This window comes from Nannospalax galili, unplaced genomic scaffold (assembly GCF_000622305.1).
Source record: "Nannospalax galili isolate Female #2095 unplaced genomic scaffold, S.galili_v1.0 scaffold648, whole genome shotgun sequence".
Classification (NCBI taxonomy): Eukaryota; Metazoa; Chordata; class Mammalia; order Rodentia; family Spalacidae; genus Nannospalax; species Nannospalax galili.
The window spans coordinates 4,051,422-4,074,277 of NW_008360311.1; the positions used below are offsets into that span (position 1 = coordinate 4,051,422).

The 22,856-nt window shown below is 42.1% G+C and overlaps 1 protein-coding gene across 1 annotated transcript in view; it reads right to left on the bottom strand.

The window, feature by feature from the left end:
• Lpgat1 (lysophosphatidylglycerol acyltransferase 1) overlaps positions 1-22,856 on the bottom strand; it is a 75,560-nt gene that overhangs the window by 45,705 nt on the left and 6,999 nt on the right. The window lies entirely within an intron of this gene.

Here is a 22,856-nt window from a genome sequence, read left to right on the forward strand (position 1 = left end):
TTATTTAACATTTTAAATAATGCACCATGGAAGCTCCATTAAGAGATAATACTATTTGCTCCTTAGGAGAGAGGCAGAACCCCAGGAGAACCCAGTCTCTTGTAAACTACAGCAGCACTGACCTAATTTCCCACTTAGGCTCAACTGACAAGCTCACTTAACAAAACCAACGGACATTGCTAGGGGAAGTAGACATGGGTACATTTTTTAATTTAAATGTGTGTATATGTATGTGGTGAGTGCACCATGCATGTGTGCCTGCATCAGGCATCTTCCTTGATCATTCCCTACTTTATTTACTGAGGCAGGGTCTCTTCCCTGAATCCAGAGCTCTCCAATTCCAGCTAGTCTAGCTGGCCAGCTTGCCCTGGGGACCCTGTCTGTGCTTCTGGAGTGCAGAAATTAACAGGTATCAGCCACATCCATCCAGCTTTTTATATGGGTTCTGGAGATCTGAATTCTGGTCCTCACTCTTGCCCAGCAAGTGCTTTATCTGAGGAGTCATCTCCCCAGTTTAGTACTCTTTCTTTGAAATTATACTCCTTGACAAGCATGGGGTTCTCTCCTTCCACCATATGGATCCCAGGAATTGAATTCAGGTCATGGCAGGCACCTTACCCACTGATCCAACTCTCTGGTTCCAAAGTGTATTCTTAAAAATAGTTAAGATGGAGCCTGGTATGGTGGTACATACCTTTAATCCCAGCACTCCAGAGGCAGAAGCAGGCAGCTCTCTGGGAGATTGAGGCCAGCCTGGTTATATAGCAAGTTCCAGGCCAGACAGGGAGATCCTGTCTCAGAAAACAAACAAAAAACAAAACACAACAAATTTAGATTGGCCACATACACACCTATAAGCCCAGCACTTAGGAGGCTGAGTCAGGAGGATCAGAAGTTAAAAGTTACCCTCCCTTAGTGAGTTTGAGGCCAGCCTAGGCTATGTGAAACCCTGTCTCAAAAAAAAAAAGAAAAAGGAAAAGAAAAAGGGCTGGAGAGATGTCTCAGCAGTTAAGAGCACTGGCTGCTCTTGCAGAGGACTTACGGTCAATTCCGAGCACCTATGTAGCAGCTAACAACCTCTATAACTCCAATTCCAGGGGATCTGATGCCTTCTGCTGGCCTCTGTGGGCACTGCACGCACAGGTACACTTGCATACGTGCTAACAAAACACACAAAATAAAAATAAATTTAAGCTGGGCATGGTGGCACACGCCTGTAGTCCCAGCACTTGGGAGGCAGAGGCAGGCAGATCTCTGTGAGTTCAAAGCCAGCCTGGTCTACATAGTGAGTTACAGGACAGCTGGGGCTACAGGGAGACCCTGTCTCAAAAAAAGACAAAAATAAATAAATAAATAAAAAATAAATAAATAAATAAATTTAAAAAGAAATAGAGTATTATCTGGGCAGTGGTGCATACCTTTCATCCTAGGACTCGGGAAGCAGAGACCAGTGAATCACTGAGTTGGAGGCCAGCCTGGTCTACAGAGAAAGTTTTAGGCCAGCCAGGGCTACATACCTATCTAAAAAATGAAGAGATCACACTCATGTCCTATCCTGTTCTGTCTCCCTTTCACTCAATTTCTCCCAAAGTTACATTTTTTTCTTATCGGGTACAGGACATTTTAGTAGACATTAAACATGTAGCTCTAAATGGGTCCCAATCTTCATTTCTAAATATTTTCTAAGTATTATGTTGACACAACACATTTTATCTCTCAAGAATTTATCCAAGACATACTAAATGCCAATGTACCAAGACTCATACACCAGACATAATCAAAGAAGTCAAAGTGGCTGGATCAGATTTTTCCCGAGAAATTACAATGACGCAACACTAAAACCATTCTATTCAAGAATAAAGTCTCCTTTTAGAACATACTTCAACGATCACTGTTGGAAAATTAAACGACTAACACAATCAAGACAAGAGTCACTTGTAGAGAAAGAAAAACTTATTTTTTATGTTTGAAGCAGCTATTCTCAGCTATCCCAAGCCCAATAATGAGGTGGTGTGAGAAAATAGCTCAGGTTAGGTTCGCAGCAGACTGTAAGGAAGACCAAGGAAAGAGCTGGTTACTCAAAAAGGGACAGCCAAGAGTGCTTGTATGTATCTGAAATCCCAGCACTCCAGTCTTACACTGAGGCAGAAGGATCAAGAGTTCAAGGCCAGTCTGGGCTACAGAGCAAGACCCAGTTAGAAGGAAGCAGGGGGAGGGCAGGTGGGCAGTTATTCTTGTTCTCTCAGCATTCTATTCAAACTGCCAGAGCAAGGTCCAGGCACTCTGAAAAGTCTTCTGAACGAATATGATAAACATCCAGGATGAGGGAAAAGAAAATAATAAGGATGTGAGCTGGACACAGCTTAGTGGGACGTGGTTCAATCAGAGCAAGTTAGAGGACCAGAAAGATTTTCCCCAAAATGTTTTTCAGAGTACCATCTGGATGATTTGAGTGAGAACTAAAACTGAAATGAGAGTTGGGTGTGGTGGTTCACACCTGTAATCCCAGTAAACTGGAGATAAAGGCAGGGTAATCATGAGTTCAAGGTCATTCTTGATAGCCAGTTTAAGTATTAGTCTGGGTTATATGAGACTATCAGAGAGAGAGTGAGACAGACAGACAGACAGACAGACATGGAGCTTAGGAGCAAATAAGTATTTTTTTTTTTTTTCATGGAAAACTAAGCACAAGGGTCTGGCAAGATAGTTCAGTTGGTAACATGCTTCCTATGTAAGTACAAATATTTGAGTCTCATCTCCAGAACCCATGTTAAAAGCTTGGCTTGGAGGCATACACTTGTAATCCCAGAGCTGGGTAGGCAGAGACAGGCAGATCTTTGGGTCTTACTGGCCAGCCAGTCAAGCCTACTTGGCAAACTCCAGGACAGTGAGAGACCCTTTCTAAAAAAAAAAAACCAACTAGGGGCTGGAGAGATGGCTCAGTGGTTAAGAACACTAACTGTTCTTGCAGAAGATCTGGGTTCAAATCCCAGCACCCACATGGCAGCTAACAACTGTCCGTAACTCCAGTTCCAGGGCAGCCAATAGCCTCTTCTGTCCTTCTGGGCATTGCACGACACAGGTGCACTTACCTACATGCAGGCATAACACTCATACACATAAAATAAAAATAATAAATAAAATATTTTTTAAAAGCAGAGCATGGTGGCGAAGGACTTTAATCCCAGCACTTGGGAGGCAGAGGCAGGCAGATCTTTGTGAGTTCAAGGCCAGCCTGGTCTACATAGTGAGTTCCAGGCCAGCTGGGGCTACAGGGAGACTCTGTCTCAAAAAGACAGAGAAAAAAAGAAAAAAAAAAAACAAACAGCTGGGTTTGGTAATGCAAGCCTCTAATCCCAACAGAGGCAGGGGGATCTCTGTGAGTTCCAGGCCAGCCTGGTCTACATAGTGAGTTCCAGGACAGCTGGGGCTACAGGGAGACTCTGTCTCAAAAAGACAGAGAAAAAAAGAAAAAAAAAAAAACAAACAGCTGGGTATGGTAATGCAAGCCTCTAATCCCAACAGAGGCAGGTGGATCTCTGTGAGTTCCAGGCCAGCCTGGTCTACATAGTGAGTTCCAGGCCAGCTGGAGCTACGGGGAGACCCTGTCTCAAAAAAAAGCAAAAGACCACCACCACCACCACCACCACCAATGGTGGATGGCCTGAGGACAGTGCTCACTCCAGGTTCTCCTCTGGCCTCTGTGCATGTGCATGGGCACCTGCATATACAAGAACACACATGGACATATACACAAAAATAAACAAATACGTCCCTTAAAGCCTGAGTTCAGTCCTCAGAATGCAGACGGTGGAAAGACAGAACTGACTCATTCAAGTTGTCTTCTGACCTCCACACATGCACTGTGGCACTGGTGTGCCCACACACATACATATGCACACGCACAAGATAAATAAAAATGTAAAAACCGAATAAAAACCAACTAATTAATTTTTAAGTAATACATATTAACTATGATAAAGCATAACAACCGGAAAGTACAAAGAAGACTATTCCCTAAGTCCTGCTGCCCCAGGATAAGAAAACACTAAAATTCCCAGTATACCTTCCAGTTGTTCCTCTACACCTTTAAGCCTAAAGGGAGTGATTTTTTTTAATTTTTATTTATTATTTTTATGTGTATGAGAGTATTGCCTACACGTGTGTAAGTGTGCCCATGTCATGTAATCCCGTGGAGGTGAGAAGAAGGCATCGGATCCCCTGGAACTGGAGAACAAACATGTCACCAATGTCAGAACAAAAGGGAAACTGTCACTGCGGACAGCGGGGTGTTTCAGTAGAAAAGACAAAATACTCTTAAAAACACTTTACAAATTTGACTGGTTAGGTAAAACAGACCACTCCTTTAAAAACTGCAGCAAACATTATCCAAGATAAAATAGAGACCTTGAACAGTTTATTTCTATTAAATAAATTTATCTTATACACAAAAACTTTCTAAAAAATAATTTGCCTGGCCCATATGATTTCACCAGAATATCCTACTAAAATTTATTTTTCCAGAGCTGGGGACGGAACCCAGAGCCTTGCACTTGCTAGGCAAGCTCTGCCACTGAGCTAAATCCCCAATTCCCTTAAATATTTTTTAATATTTTATTTATTATTTTTATTTTATGTGTATGAGTGTATTGCCTGCATGTATGTGAGTGCACTCATGTCGTGTAATGCTGCAGAGGTCAGAAGAGGGCGTCAGATTCCCCTGGAACCCGAGTTAAAGACAGTTCATAGCTGCCATGTGGGTGCTGGGAATGGAACCCGGGTCCTCAGCAAGAGCAGTCAATGTTCTTAACCACTGAGCCGTCTCTCCAGCCCTGTAAATTACTTTCTATACTTATTACAATGACAAAAAATGTAAAATTCTGTTAAGACCATGCGCTGGCAGGAATGCAAAACTACACTGTGGGTGGAGTGCTAAACGGCACACTGACTATAGAAGAGTTTGACAGTTTCTTGTGAAGTTAAGCAGACACCATCTAACGCAGTCGACTCACCTCTGGGCACTTACCATAGATCAGGAGTCAACAAACTTTCCACAAGGACAGACAGTAAATATTCTTTTCCTCTAGTGAAAGTGGAGTGGACAATACTTCTTTGTTTCTTAAAAATTTATTTTCTTACCCACCTTTGATCCCAGCACTCGGGAGGCAGAGGCAAACAGATCTCTGTGAATTTGAGGCCAGCCCAGTTTCCACAGCAAATCCAGGCCAGCTGGGGCTACAGGGAGACCCTGTGTTTAAAAAATAAAATAAAATAAAATAAAAAATAAAAAAACCCTCTCTCCAAAAGTAGCCTGCCTCCAGTTTGCTTTGTTAAACCCCTGAGGGCTGAGGCAGCTGACTTGGCACCTTCCATTTCTTTCTGCAACATCTCCAATGACAGCATCAAGTACAGCAAAATTCTCGGCCTGCTCATAAGTTTATTTTCCCAATTTTCAAAATCACCTCCTTTTCATTTATCTGTAAGTTGACCAACAGAATTCATACCAAATTCAGGGATTAGAATTTAACATTTTTAATTTTATACCATTGGGAACACTTTAAGTAATGGAATCAAGTAGTATCTATCTCAGGTTCCAAAACCAAGTAGCTGCAAAAGGGAAAAATGTTCACTTATTCTGATGGCAAATACTTGCACTGAATTGTCAGGAAATAAGTATCTCATGGAGGTATCCCTGCTTTACTAGCAGAGCTCTAAGGGGCATTATAACAGAAAGTAAGGGTCTGACCTTAAGGAAATTTAGAGCCATAAAAAAATATTTTTTTCACCCAAACCCCTCACTTTCCAGGTAAATTCAATCAAACATAAGAAACAGAACTCTATGGCTGCTCTTTGCCTGACTGAACAGTTGCAAAGAAAACCGCACAGATGGTAAGTATAATTAATTGGCACTGCCTTCTGCTCACTATCCCCCAAAGCACTTACTGGCATACTCATTCATTCAACAGGGCTTATTCTCTATTCTCTTCATAGAGCTGTGGGGTTTGACCACTGTGGGAGAGAGAAAATTACAGTGGAATTCTATCATAAAGTGATTAACTTATGAAATTCAACTGTAGGAATTCAGTAAAAGAAAAAAAATACTAAAAGTAGGCAAAGGAAGAGAAGGTAGGAGGGAGGACAGAGAGGCAGTTCATGCCGTATGTGCAGCTTTGTCTGCTTGTCCAGTCACCAGATGTATGCCCTGGAATAGGCAGGAGTCTAGAGCTGAAAATCTGCTGCTCTCTGTCAATGTGAGGCCCTCATGTGCCCATCATCAGGCCAGTCTCTCACCGAGCAAGATGGTTTTAGTTTTTCAAAATATACTTATTTCCACATAAAACATAAACCAGTGCTCAGGAGGCAGAGGCAGGTGGATCTCTGTGAGCTCAAGGCCAGCCTGGTCTACATAATGAGTTCTAGGTCAGCGGGGGCTCCAGAGAGACCCTGTCTCAAAAGACAAAAACAAAGCAAAAAACATAAACCAGCTTAAATTTTTTTACATTTATTTGTTCTGTGCTATGTGTGCCACAATGCACACTGACATTCAGGACAACTCAGGATAATTTTTGGGAGTCAATCCTCTCCTACTATATGGGCTCCTGAAATGAACTTAGGTTTTCAGGCTTGATGGCAAGTGTCTTTACCCTCTGAGACACCTCACTGGCCCATAAGACAACTTCTTAATAGGTAATAAGATGGCTGCCCTCAATGCATGCTTATTGGTAATAACAGGCAAGCTGAAGAAGAACAGAACAGTAAGTACCAAGCAGGCAGGAAAAGAAGAAATCCCTTTGAGCTGAAGCACGAAAACATGAATAACATGTCTGGGTAAAGACGTTCCTGAACAGATTGCTGGCTCTGAGAAGGGCAAATGAGGTGGTATTTGTAAGTGCAAATTCAGCTTAAGGGATTACTTTTAAAAGCCAGATAACAGAATTTAGGCCAAGGACTGTAGAATTCTGTATGACAGCAGGAAACAATGGACCGAAGGGAACACAGGTCCCACCCACGGAGCACCACTACTACTCAGCTCCAGCACTGCTGGTATTTGGTACTTGGGAATGTGGACCCAGACTATCACATCCTCCAATTGGTTAAGAGTACAGTTATGAGCCAGGATGGTGGCACATGCCTTCAATCCCAGCACTTGGGAGGCAGAGGTAGGTGGATCTTTGTGAGTGTGAGGCCAGCCTGGTCTACATAGTAAGTTCCAGGCCAACTGGGGCAATAGGGAGACCCTGTCTCAAAAAGACAAAACAAAAAGTACAGTTCTGAGACTGAAGAGATGGCTCAGCGGTTAAGAATACCTGATGCTCTTGCAGAGGACGCAAGTTTGATTTTGGTTCCTGGCATCTACATCAGATGGCTCACAAATAATTGTAACTCCAGTTCCAGAAATCTGACACCCTTTCCTGACCCTCCATGGGTATCTGCATGCATGTGGTTCATATACAGGTAAGCAAGTGCGTGCACGCGTGCACGCACGCACACACACACACACACAAATTATACATATAGTTTTACATAAATTATACATATATATATTTTTTGAGACAGGATCTGCCTGTAGCCCCAGCTGCCCTGGAACTCACTATGTAGACCAAGCTGCCTTTGCTCTCACAGAGATCCGCCTGCCTCTGCCTCCCTCCTGAGTGCTGGGATTAAAGGAGTAAGTGACCACACCAGGCCTAAATAAATTTTTTAAAAAGAGAGTACAGTTATATTTTGTATAATAAGGTTTCAGTGAGTGATGAGCCGTCTATGTGATAGGGTTTATAGCTTAGGTGATTTGAATTTGTGTAAGTACTCTGTTCAAATAAGGACAAAAATCACCAAACAACAAATTTATCAACAAATATCTCTACCATGAAGCAACCCATAATAACAATAGGAAACTTAAGGCTTTTTATGAAAATTAAGAAAGAGATTAACAACAAAGGAGGACTCATAGGCAAGCGGGAAGAAATGAAGTCCAAACAAAAGAACTAACTCTCAACAGCAGGAACGTTCTACACTACAGCAGGAGCAGGGGGGGGGAGCACTAAAAGTTAGGCTTCAAGAGGGGCTTCGGGAGCAGGCTCACTGGAGCAGAATTCTCACATTACTTCATGAACAACAGGAAGCCGACAGAGAAAAGCAGCAGTGTGAGGGGAGAAACGAAGGTGGTAGGCATAAGGGAAAGAAGTTGGACAAAGCTGGGAAGCCCACTAAAACCCAGGAGCAGAAAGCACCATGTGAGCACTCACACCAGCCAAATGCCCAAGAGAGCCCAAGCAGACAGTCATAGCTGGGGTTAATGTTTCTGGTTTGAGGCTTGGCCACATTCCCAAAATTTGAAATCTAGGCAAAGAAAAGAACATAGTAAGAATACGACAGAATGAGAAACTAACTGTACTCTAATACACACTAGCGAAGTTGCCCTGTTTGGAAGGGCTTTCATTCATATTCTCTCAATGTCTAAAGGACATACAAGCCACATGCTAGTCTTATTTAAAGCTAAGGATCAGACATGATACTCCCACAAGGTAATAGTACAAATAAGCATCATAAATCTGACTGAAACTCATGTCTGTTGACCCGGAAACAAAAGCAAAGACGGCCTCATGTAACGAGATTACTAACCATTTAACTAAAAGTGAAATGTGCTATGTGTTTGTGATACAATGGGCTTCATTGTAAAGAACTTCATTCAAAGATGGGCTCTTTTGAACCCTATCACCCCCACTGAGCAAGTTACTTAACCTCCTCATTGCTCTGTATTTAGTGGGACTGATGTGGCCTCTTCTCAGAATTATTCTCGGTATTGAGTAAGAAGCCAGATGTAAGCACTTGCTAAAAAGGGGAGGCACACCAAGCACTCAGTCACTGTCACTGGAGGGTTTGCCAGTTACCTACCTTTACATTACTCACTGCAGGATGGGAGAAAAGGCTTTTCTTTTGGATAAATCTTTTCATTTTATTTATTTTTTAAATATTTATTATTTTTACTTTGTGTGTTTGAGTGTATTGACTGCATGTAGGTAAGTGCACCTGTGTCATGCAATGCCTGCAGAGGACAGAAGAGGCCATCGAATCCCCTGGAACTGGAGTTTCAGACAGTTGTTAGTGGCCATGTGGGTGCTAGGATTCGAACCCAGGTCTTCTGCAAGAACAGTTAAGTGTTCTTAACTGCTGAGTCATCTCTCCAGCCCCCTTATTTATTTTTATTTTACATGTATGAGTGTATTGCTTGCTTGTGTGTAAGTGCACCTGTGTTGTGCAATGCCCTCAGAAGTCAGACGATGCCCTTGGCTCTTCTGAAACTGGAGTTATGGGGATGGTTGTTAACCCTATGTGGGTGCTGGGGATTGAACCTGCGTCCTCTACAGAGCACTCAGTGCTCTTAACTGCTAAGCTATCTCTCCAGTCCCTCTTTTAAGAAATCTTATCAGAGAGAACTAACAGTTCTTAGAAGTATTAGAAAGTAATTCAAAGAACAAACTATAAATCGAAGAATCTAGGTCACAAGAAAAAATGTCAAATAGATTAAGAGGATGAAGACTAGCCAGGCGTGGTGGTGCACACCTTTAATCCCAGCACTCGGGAAGCAGAGGCAGGTAGATCACTGTGAGTTCAAGGCTGGCCTGGTCTACATAGTGAGTTCCAGGACAGCTGGGGCTACAGGGAGACCCTGTCTCAAAAAGACCAAAACACCACAGGTGTGTGCTTCCCACTGAACAGACCCAGAGTCTATGGGATCCATACACCACAGGTGTGTGCTTCCCACTGAACAGACCCAGTCTATGGGATCCATACACCACAGGTGTGTGCTTCCCACTGAACAGACCCAGTCTATGGGATCCATACACCACAGGTGTGTGCTTCCCACTGAACAGACCCAGAGTCTATGGGATCCATACACCACAGGTGTGTGCTTCCCACTGAACAGACCCAGAGTCTATGGGATCCATACACCACAGGTGTGTGCTTCCCACTGAACAGACCCAGAGTCTATGGGATCCATACACCACAGGTGTGTGCTTCCCACTGAACAGACCCAGAGTCTATGGGATCCATACACCACAGGTGTGTGCTTCCCACTGAACAGACCCAGAGTCTATGGGATCCATACACCACAGGTGTGTGCTTCCCACTGAACAGACCCAGAGTCTATGGGATCCATACACCACAGGTGTGTGCTTCCCACTGAACAGACCCAGAGTCTATGGGATCCATACACCACAGGTGTGTGCTTCCCACTGAACAGACCCAGAGTCTATGGGATCCATACACCACAGGTGTGTGCTTCCCACTGAACAAACCCAGAGTCTATGGGAAAATAATGTTCAAAGATTCCATGGAAATCTACCTCTCTTTCTCCTATCTAGGTTAAAGTCCAGGTTAAATCTGTGAATTCCTACAATCTGTGAATGCTACTTTATATGGTTTAAAATAAGTCAAGGGTCTTGAGGAAGGGCATATCCTGGATTATCCAGGTAGACCTTAAATCCAGTGACACTTGTCCTTTCAAGAAATATGGAAGAGGCTGGGGAAATAGCTTAGTCAGTAAAATATTTGCCTCACAAGCATGAATCTGAGTTTGAGTCTCAAAACCAAAATAAAAATGCCTGACATGGTGGCTTGTGCTTGTAATTCCCATGCTGGGAAGATGGAAAAGATCCCTGGGGCTTGGTGGCCAGCCAGCTTAGCCTAATTGGTAAGCTCCAGGCCAATGGGAGACCTTCGCAGCCAGGCATGGTGGCTCATGTCTTTAATCTCAGCACTTGGGAGGCAGACACAGGTGGATCAGGCTGGCAACCTGAAGGTAGTACTGGTTCTTAATAAGGTTTTCTAATACATTTCTGTAAGTTTTCTACGGATAAAACTCGAAATGTACAAATAGCTGACCCAAATCTCTGTAATACAAATAAGGAGAAGATGGAATTCTGGAGAGAACACTCTGCTTAATTAGATTGTAAAGCCCAGTGTATTTGTATTATCAGATTGATTGCAGAGGTTCAGCAGTAAAACCTCAGCTGGAGGGACTTACAAAACAGGAAATGAGCTGGATTTAGCCCAAGGCTATAGTCTAACCTCTGCCTTAGGTAAAAGAACCTCAGTCCTTGGGCTTATGCAACTAATAAGTTAAAGAGACAGGAGCAACCGAGTCAGAGTTAGGAGCAGGAATCAGAACACTGGATGCTACATGTATGTCACAGAGTGGTGATTCCCAACCTTGTCAAGCATGAACGTTCTTTTTAAGGCCAAAAAAATGGAGCTCTCGGGAGATGGTTCAGTCAGTAAAGTGCCTGCTGCATAAGATGAGAGCATGAGTTTAGGTTCCCAACACCCAAGTAAAAGCAAGGCCTGTGTCTGTAACCAGCACTGGGGGACAGAGACACATAAATCCACACAGCTCATTGGCCGGCCAGCCCAGCCAAACTGATGAGCTCAAAGTTCAGAGAAAGACTGTCTCAAAACAAGGTGAACAATTGGGGAAAACACTCAGTGTTGGCCTCTGGCTTCCATATTCACCTATATACATATCTACACACACCTGGGAACATACACAGAAACACATAACACACACACACACACACACACACACACACACACACTCAGACCTCAGTATAGTAGCTATTCTGGCACTGAGTGAAAATATACATAGCAAGTTCTGGGAATATAGCTCAGTGGTATATCACTTGCCACTTGCTATGCATGCCCGGGGTTTGATTCCCAGTACAGAAAACACACATACACAAACACACAAAGACACACCAAAAGCAATTTTGGTCTATAGTGCTTTAAAAAGATTTCTAGATATTAAAAATGTGGTATATTTACACAATGAAATATCATTCAGCTGTTAAGAAAAATGAAATCGAGGGTTGGGGATATAGCTGAGTGCACATCATTGGCCTAGCAGCCATAAGGTCCTGGGATCAATCCCCAATATTACCAAAAAAAGACGAAATTATGATATTCTCAAGTAAATGGATAAAGCTGGAAACAATCACCCTGAGGCAACCCAGACCCAGAAAGACAAACATCACATGTTCTCTCTTATAGGTGGATAACAGCTTTGAATCTTTAGATATGTGTGTTTCATTTGGAAAACCCAGAGCATAGGGGGCATGGCTTTCAAGGGAAGGGAGATAGAAAGCAGTGATATAAAGAAGAAAAGGGTAGCTGGGCGTGGTGGCACACCCCTTTAATCCCAGCACTCAGGAGGCAGAGACAGGTGGATATCTGTGAGTCCAAGGCCAGCCTGGTCTACATAGCAAGTTCCAGGCCAGCTGGGGCTACAGGGAGACCCTGCCTTAAAAAGACAAAGAAGATGAAGACGAAGAAGAAGAAAAGGGTATACAAGGAACAGAAAGGGTTAAATGAGATACAGGCTAGATGGGAAGGAAGGGCAAAGGAGGAGTATGGAGAGGGGTAATTAACATTAAGGTCTTTTGAAAAAGTCATATGGAAATCTATTACTGTAGAAGGTTCCTAAAATACATACATAGACATATATGAGTTGAAATAGAGTTACCCTAAAGCAGGGAGACAATGCTCCAACTAGATACCACAGGCTGGCAAATAAGTCCAGTGTCAGAAATCGGCTACCTCTTTTAAAGCTGTTGGGCAGTGGGTCCCATAGACACCCCCAAATATTACAAGATATTGCCACTGCTCTTAGTTGCCTGCCCCCGAACTTGATGTAAGACCCTATTGCTGAAGATACCACAAACTTGAGTCACGGAACATGGAGAAATCAAACTGCTACTGACCTAGAAAATTCATACCTACTGGCCAGCTTTCATAGTGCTAGAAGGTACTAGATAGGTCACAGACCTTGGGAAGAACTTGCTCTGCTAAATGGACTTATTCTACTAAATGGACATTATATTAAACCGACTCCTGATGACATCACTATACCCACTGATTAGCGTATCTCTCAATCCTCATCAGAGAAGCTTCTTCACAGTAAATGAAGACGAATACAGAGACACACAACTGGTTAATGTGCAAAGAATAAGAGACGTTAGCGTGTCCAGCCCTAATGGGGACATCTATAGCACACCCCTCTGCACAAGGCTTGGGGATCCTCGAGGAAGAGAGTGAAAAGACTAAGAGTCAGAGGCAGATGACCACAATAAAACAGCATCTTTTGGACACAACAGGGCAGTTGCACATACAAACTCACACTGGTTGTGATAGCTTACACAAGACTGTACAGGCTCAAGCCAGACAAAATCCCAACATGAAGAGGGAAGGTGGACAGGAAGTCCCACCCCTGAGGATACATTGGTAATTGATAGCTGCTGGAAGAGGAAGAATTAGTTTGTTTTTTTAAGGGTGTGACCCCTGGTAGGTTGACCACACTCCAGGGGATGACCCCACTGCAAATTGGAATGGGTTTAAAAAAAAAAAAAAAAAAAGAGGACAGGAAGTTATTTAATGCTGGGCGTGGTGGCATATACCTTTAATCTCAGCCCTCAGGAGGCAGAGACAAGTGGATCTCTGTGACAGTAAGGCCAGCCTGGACCACATAGTGACTTCCAGGTGGGCTGGGACTAGGGAGACCCTGTCAAAAAGCAAACAAACAAGAATATTATTTAAAATAAATTTTTCAGTAGGGCATGGTGGCACATGCCTTTAATCCCAACACTTGGGAGGCAGAGGCAGGCAGATCTCTATGAGATGGAGACCAGTCTGGTCTCCATAGCAAGTTCCAGGCTAGCTTGAGCTACAGGGAGACTCTGCCTCAAGAAAAGACAAAAAATAAAACAAAATTTTCCTAAATATTTCTTACTAATCAAAAAGGAGTTATAGGGCTGAAAAGATGGTTCAGCATTTACAAAGACTGACCACTCTTGCCGAGGACCAGGGTTCAGTTCCCAATATCTAACAAGGTGGCTAATCATCTGTAACTCCAGTTCCAAGGGATCTGACTTCCTCTTCTGGCCTCCACAGGCACTGCACAACATGGCTGCACTTATATACATGCAGGCAAAACACTCACACACTTAAAAAAATAAATAAAAATTTTACAAAGGAGCTGCAGATACTGTGGAACTAGTAACACATATTTACAAGGTCATTACTTATTCATCCACAGATGGTACTTAATGTGTGTATAGATTCTTGACCCTCTGTGTACTGTAGAGACAGTCCAATCGTTCAGAACCAGAGTTACAGACATACCAATAAGGTTCAGAAAACAGAAGACGGTGGAAACTGGAGTGGGGACAAGAGTGGAGGGGTAGATAAGCAAGTAGAAACTTCCAAAGAAATGGAGGAAGAGGAAGAAAGTAACGAGGAGATGCAGAAGTGCTGTGGAGAGCAGCTTTACTGACAAACAGTCTGAAGCAGGACCAAATCACAATGGTTCAGACAGCTCAGCCTGTCTCCACCACTACAGGCAACACCCAAGTGCTTTCAATGCATTGAGCACTGACAGGTATTCTCTCATTCAAGTCTCACCAAAATCGCTGTATAAGCAAACGACCCTCGTCCTATCGTGGACAACCCAAAGCTGGACAAGACACAGAACTTTCCATCTTGAAAATGAGAAGTTAAAGGTGCCTTCTCTTAACTCTGTAACCCTCTGCAGCTTCACAGCCAAACTTCTGGTTTCCATTTTATCCCATTCATGACTCATCTGCAACACAGTGCAATCTGCTTTCCAATTCTACCACCTCAATGAAGCTGTTCTTGCCAAATGCAACGTGAGCTCTCATCTAACAAAGGGAGAACGGCAGCAGCATGAAGCAGTTCCTCTCCTACCCTGCACAGGCATGCTTCAGACACTGCACTCGTGAGGCAGGAGGCATTCCTTCTCCTGCTGCTCCAGTGGCTCCTGCCACCAGCCTCCCCAGCCTCTAGGTGCTGGCACCTCCTGGGAGGCTGGTCCTGGGCCTCTCATCCCCCAGTACTTAAGAGTGTCCCTAGCTGATCCAACCCAGCTCCACAGCTTTAAATACTATTGGTAATTTTCCAATTCCAGTCTCTAGCTCAGTTTTCTTTCTGAGTTCCAAAGTGCACAACTATGTCTACATGCCATTGCTCCACCAGACACTCTGCTCTAGTTTTAAAATCTTCCTTTCATGGCCCCTTCTCTGGGCTTCCCCCATCTACACAGCTGCTCCCACCAGAACCCTCCAAAGCATCCCTGTCACCTGTCCCTCTACTGCACCCTCCACAGCCAAACTCCTGTATTCTGACAATTTTCTCTCCAACTCAGAAGAAGGCCTATGTTTGTGTGGCTCCTGATTACAATGCTTTAGATGCTGCCAGCAAAATTGGGATCATCTAAGCAGTCCAGTAGTCTAATTCTAAATACAGATTTTTTTTTTCACCAAAAAAACCTCTCCAATTATGGGACTGGAGAGATGGCTCAGCAGTTAAGAGCACTGACTGTTCTTACAGAGGAGTCAGGTTTGATTCCCAGCACTCACATGGTGGCTATGAACCATCCTTAACTCCAGTTCCAGGGGAATCCGATGCCCTCTTCTGACCTCTGTGGCATTGCATGACACGGTGCACTCACATACATGCAGGCAATACACTCATACACATAAAATAAAAATTAAAAAAAAAATTTTTTTTTTCTTTTTGTCTTTTTGAGACAGGGTCTCCCTGTAGCCCCAGCTGTCCTGGAACTCACTATATAGACCAGGCTGGCCTTGAACTCACAGAGATCCGCCTGCCTCCACCTCCCAAGTGCTGGGACTAAAGGCGTACGCCACCACGCCCCGCTAAAAATTTTTTTTTTAAAAAACTCTGCACTTAGTTCCCATCTTTCCAGCTCCATCGCAATCACCAATCAACTATCTCTTCCATGTGCATAAGGCAAGAATCTTCCAGAGAGCCCCATACCATCCCACACTTCCTTTCTCTCTAGTCCATTCCTACAAAGCAAGCAGAGTACAGAATTAGAAGAATCCCATTTCATTATTCCCTTAAAATCCTTCCAGTTTCCTAAGATAAACTTCAGAATCCTTAATATGCACTTCAAGGCCGCGAAGGGCCTGGCTTCTCCAGCTCCCCACCACTGCCCCACTCCCCCTCCTCCACGGTGGGAGCTGGTCTTTTCTGCCTCTGTACACGTCCTCCTCTGGGGTCCACCTGGCCAGTTCCTGCTCATTCCTGGGGCTGTTCCTCCCTGATTCCACAAAGTTGGATTCTGTCCTTTACAACACTCATAACACCTCTACCTGTCTTCAGAGCACCTTTTCACGGCTGTGATTAACCGGTTATTTTAACTGTTGCTGTCTCCTGAAATAGCGTGTATATCAAGAGCAGAAACTGCTGCCATCATCCTCCCCGTCACAGTACAATGTGTGACACAGAACAGGCATTCCAGGATCTCATGTTAGAACAGGCGAATGAATTAATTAGAGGATAGTTAAACATAAAGTGCCTTTAAGTATTTCAGAATATATAAATATAAATTTAATTAGTCAATAGACTATAGCTTATTTTATTGATTGACCTAAAGTAAGAGCTCTGTTAAGCTATACATGCTGTTAGCCAAGTTTGAGTATTCTCAAATAGATTTAAAATTTTTTATTTATTATTTTTATTTTATGTATATGCGTGTTCAGCCTACACGTATGTAAGTGCACCTTTATCAAACAATGCCTGTGGAGGCAGAAGAGGGTCTACTGGAACTGGAGCTATGGATGGCTGTTAGATACCATGTGGGTGCTGGGAAGCAAACACAGGTCCTTTTATTAAGAGCAGCCATTGCTCTTAACCATGAAGCCATCTTTCCAACACCTCAAATAGATTTTCAAAACTTTGCTTAGACCTGTCTTTCTGGAAAAGGTTATCATGGGCCATCTTAAATACAGTTAGTAATAATGAAAGTTGTTAACAGAACATAAACATGATGTTATTCACTGTATATTCAAGCTTCATAAATATCACAACCCATTTTCACAGATGATCAAACTCAGGCTTAGAGAAATAAACCAACTAGTTCAATTATATAACTAGCAAGTGTGCGCGGCAGGACCTAAACTCATACTAACTCAAGACAATGTTTTTTCCCGTCAATACATTATATTATCCCTTCTACTTATTAACATTTATTACTTATAATAGACATTGCATATAAATGATATTTATAATCAATATTTCTAATATCAAGTATCAGAGCCTTAAGGTGATTATTTAAGCTTAAAAAGGGCTGCTCAATTCAGTCTCTCATATGCAAAAACTAACTCTACACCACAAATACAAATTGTCCCATGTTCCAAATGCCATCTTTATTCCTTATGCATGAAACACATACTTCATTTTATCATATGAATTTACTTCCAGTTAACTTTGCTGTCTGTAAGAACCCCATTAGCTTTAAAGATGAAACCATGAAATAGCTGAATATATGTATCCAGATCTCCATTTTTCCACAGGTACATTTTGAACAGAGTTCACAATGAACTATTCCCAAACCCGTCCATCAAAATAAAAACAACCCCAAACATCTTTTTAGTAGAAATTAATCTAAATCAAGCTGGCAAAATGGCTCTATGGGTAAAAGCACTTGCCACATAGGCCTGATGACTTGTGTTCAATCCCTGGAACCTACTTAAAAGAAAGAATGAGCCAGGCATGTGCTTTAATCCCAGAACTTGGAAGGCAGAAGCAGGCGGATCTCTGTGAGTTCAAGGCCAATCTGGTCTACATAGTGAGTTCCAGGCCAGCTGGGGCTACAGGGAGACCCTGTCTCAACCCCTCCCCCAAGAAAAGTGAAAGGAGAGGACCCACTCCACAAATCTGTCCTCTAAGGGCATGCCTCTTCAAGTCCTCTGGCTGCAGGAGCTATTTCTTTACTTGATAAACTTTACTTGCTTGTTTTTAAAATAATAATAAAAAAATAATAACCTACACACACACATGCCATGCCACATGTGTACCTTCATATATACACAATAGTAAGTTAAATTAAGGCTAAAAATTAAATCACGTTTCAGGCCTAGTATTTTACTAATCAATAACTTTGCTAATAGGTAGTAAATTATCAATAAGCATGTAATGGATAATTACACAGGACACTCCATGGCTGATGTTCTGTTTCTTGAGAAAGTATTAACAGTATGTCTAAGACAATTTCTAGTGAAACACATACCTAACTAGTAAATATTTTCTTAGTATAGAGATAAGAGGTCATTTAACCCAAATATATATATATATATATAAATTACCCCCAAAACACTGTTCTAACTCAGCAAACACTTCGAAATCCAAACAGTTCAAAATTAGAATTTCTAAATAGTGAACTAGCCTCACTATTAACACATAAGAAAAAGGATCATGATATTTTGGTTTTGGTTTTGACAGGTTCTCAACATGAAACCCAGATTGGCCTCCAGCTTCCACCTCCTGAATGCTAGGATACTAAGCATGTACTACCATACCCAGCAGGATCATGAGATTTTAAAGAATTAAAACACAGCAAAATATATTTAACATTGCAAACTTAACTACAAAGCTACAGCAATCAAGACAGAGTGGCATTAAGAAAGATACAGAATCACAGAACAGAGTCCAGAAGTAAATCTCTATCTCTATGGCCAACTGATTCTTCATAAGGACACCCAGATCATTCATTAAGGTGATTATTTAAGCTTAAAAAGGGCTGCTCAATTCAGTCTCTCATTCATTGTAGGGAAATAATATTCTTTTCAGCAAATGATGAAGGATAACTACACATTTATACAAAAAAGAATGAGGTCTGGGGACTTGGAAAACGGCTCAGTAGATAAAGTGTTTATCATGCAAGCACGAGGACAGGAATTCAGATGCCCAGCACACATACAATACCCAGGTAGATTTGGTAGACCACCCCAGTAATCCCAGCTCTCTTGGGAGGTAGAAACAAGATTCCTGGAACAAGCTGGCTGGCTAGACTAGTTGAGTCAGAGAGCTCCAGTTCAGCTGGAGGCTCGGCCTCAGTAAATAAAGTAGCAAGCAATCATGACACATGAATCCCCACAATGCAAACATGGATACATATATTCATGCATACCATTTATACATCAGAGAGAGAGAGAGAGAAACAAAACAGAAGAATGCAGCTTAGGACCTTCATTGATATAGAAAAATTAATTCAATGATATAGAAAAATAAGCTGGGCATGGTTACACACCTAGCACTCGGGAGGCAGAGGCAGTTGGATCTCTGTGAGTTCCAGGTCAGCCTGGTCTACATAGTGAGTTCCAGGTCAGCTGTGGCTACAGGAGAACCTTTCTCAAAAAAAAAAAAAAAAAAAAAAAAAACAAAAAGAAAATTAACTCAAAATGGATCACAAAACTGAATAAAAAAGCTAAATTCTTTTCAGAAAAAAATAGGTATAAATTTTCATGACCTTGGATCATGAATTTTTAAAAAATTTTTATTATTTTTCCTTTTATGTGTATGACGGTATTGCCTGCATGTAAGTACATCCATGTTGTGCAATGCCCATGGAGATCAGAAGAAGACATCAGATCTCCTGGAACTGGAGTTACAGACAGTTGTTAGCTGCCATGTGGGTGCTGGTAATCAAACCCAGGTCCTCTGCAAGAGCTCTCTCTCCAGCCCCATAGTCATGATTTCTTATATTAAAAATACAAGGTTGGGGCTGGAGAGATGGCCACTGGCTGCTCTTGTAGAGGACCAGGGTTCAGTTCCCAGCACCCACATGGCAGCTGACAACCATCAATGACTTTAGTCTAGGGGATCTGATGCTGTCTTCTGGCCTCCACAAGCATTATACACATGTGCTGCACTACATGTTACATGCAGGCAAAGCACATAAAATAAAAATAAACAAGTACAATAAAACAATGAAAAAAGGTATACAGAATTCAGAAATTTTCTTATAATGTGTATGAGTTTTGTATCAGTATAACAAAATACCTGAGACAGGCTAACTTTATAAAGAAAAGAGGCTTACTTTGCTCACCCTTTTGGAGGCAGAAGGTTCAAGTGGCAGGGGTACAGGCAAGTCTCTCTACCTTAGATGTGTCACCTCATGGCACACTGCAATGGCAGGATCAAGCAATCACTTAAGCAAACAGGATGTCCAAGAGAGACTGAGTGGGCCAGGCTCAGGTTTCCATGACAATCCTCTCAGAAAACTATCAGAGTCCCACAAGAAATATAAGCCTCTTTTGAGGGCTTTCCCAAATTTCACCTAAGGACCTCCCTCTCATAACATCTTCTGTTTGTTTGTTTTTGTTTTTTGACACAGGGTCTAGCCTGTAGCTCCAGCTGGCCTGGAATTCACTATGTAGACCAGGCTGGCCTTAATCTCAGAGATCTGCCTGCCTCTGTCTCCCAAGTGCTGGGATTAAAGGCGTGCACCACCATATCTGCTCAGTACTATCTCTTAAATGTACTTACCCTAAGGACCAATACTAACTCTGAGGACCAAACTCCAACATAGAAGCTGTGGAGAGGCAAAAAGCCTTAAGTCTTTACATAACTCCACCTTCAAAAGATTAAGAATTCATTTTAAAATTCACTTAAAAATGGTATCATGAGGGGTTGGGGATTTAGCTCAGTAGTAGAGGCTTGCCTAGCAAGCACAAGGCCCTGGGTTTGGTCCTCAGCTCTGAAAAAAAAAAAAAAATGGTATCATGAGACATTTCCCCAAAGAAGACATTCAAATGGACAGTAGGTACATGAAAAGATCATTAGTCATTAAGGGAATCAACTCTAAACCGCAATGAGATGCCACTTCACAGGCACCTGAATGGCTAGAATTAAAACCCAAAACAAACAACAAAACCCCAGAAAAGGTGGACAAGGGTACAAAAACTGGAACCCTCCACACTGCTGAGGAGGATGTACAAGGGGACAGCTGTTATGGAAAACAGTTTGGCAGCTTCTCAAAGTTAAACATAGAATTATCACATGATCCAGAAATTTGACTCCTAGGTTCAAGAGAATTGAAAACACATGTCAGTACAAAACTTGCATGTGAATATTCACAGCAGCATTATCAGAACAACCAACCCATGAAAGCAACCAAACATTCATCGGCTGGTAAACATGTAAACAAAATGTGGTCCTATCATACAATGGAATATTACTCAGCTATACAAAAGCAGAAGAAATGATATATGTTATAATATATGTAAACACTGAAATATGCTAAGTATAAGCCACAAAAGATCACATCAAACTGGTGGCTGCCAACAGCTGAAAGGAAGAAATAATGTGAGCTAACAGGTTTGGAATTTCCTCTAAAGGTGATGAAATGCTCTGGGATTAGACAGTGGTGATGAATATGTAAGTATGTGATCATACAAAAACCACTCAACTGTACACTGGTAGATGGTGAATTTTATGATATGTGATTTATATTCCAATTTAAATATGAATACGTGTAACACAAAAACTACAATGAACACAGTTTTATCTTTGGATGACTCAGAAACATCTTGCTTTGGAATACGGTCTCCCCACTGGGCCCAGGCTTGTCTCCACCTCTTAAATGCTACCCTGCTAGAACCATCTTGATACTTAAATTACAAATGTTTTACCCCTTAAATACCAAATAATGCAAGCTTCTAATTATAGCATAGGCAGGCTTCTAATTAATAGTATCTTATTACACACATGATTCATAAACTTACTTTTTCTGCATGTGTGTGACATATGTATATTCCTGTGTGTGGATGCATGTATCTATGGGCACATATGAACATGTGCACACGGGTGTGTGTGTGTAACCTGGAGGTAATGAAAGTGTCTTCCTTGAACACGCTCCATCTTACAAATTGAGGCAGGGTCTCTCACCTTCTGGCTGGCGTGCCTAGTCAGCCTGCTGCAGGGATTCCTTGTGTCCATGCTCCACTTGTACAGCAAGCATCTTACCCACCGAACCATCTCCCTAGCCCCTTTATAAGGTCTCTTCATGAGTAATGAATTTTTAAAAGTGTTTTGCTAGCCAAATTTTATCAAATCTACTAACCCTTGAGGAAGCATCATAACTAACCTTTTACTTCTTTTTTTGTTCTGTTTTACTCTCATTAGGTGGGGGGTGCACATGTGCCATAGCACCCCTGTGGAGGTCAGAGGACAACTTTTGGGAGCTGGTTCTCTCCTTCTCCCATAAGTTCCAGTGATTGAACTCAGGTCATCAAGCTTGTGCAGCAAATTTTTTGGCCACTGAACCATCTTGCCAGTCCCTAAAGTTGTTGTTGTTGTTTTTTTTTTTTAAATACCTAATAATATTTTTGAATTTATTTTTTGTTTTTTTGAGACAGGGTCTCCCTGTCGCTCCAGCTGGCCTGGGACTTGCCATATAGACCAGGCTGGCCTCCATCTCACAGAGATCCACATGCCTCTGCCTCCTGAGCGCTGAGATTAAAGGTGTGTACCACCACACCAGCTTATTATTTTTTAATTATAAAATTTAAAATGAGACAGAAATCACCAAGCTTGCTACAGGTTGATTATAACTTATTTGAAATGCCTGGAACCAGAAGAGGTCAGATTTCAGATATTTTTTTGGATTTTAGAATATGTGCACATACACTATGAGATTAGGGGGGATGGGACTCAGTGTAAACAGGAAAGTCATCTGTCTCACATATACATTACATACTTAGCCGGAAGGTGATTTTACGAAGTATTTTAGTGTACCTATATTCTGACTGTGACCGATCACGTGAGGTCAAGTGAGATGCTTCCACTATAGCATCTTGTCTGATTTTTAGATTTTGGAGCATTTCAAATATTGGGTTTTCCGGTTTGGAAAGCTCAATCCACACTAGAGGATGAAATTCTGTCAACCAAATAACAACTAGAAAAAAACTCCACAGAAATACCTGGGTGACCATTAAATAAGTTTAACTCAAGAATTAAGACAAAAAACAGATGAAGAT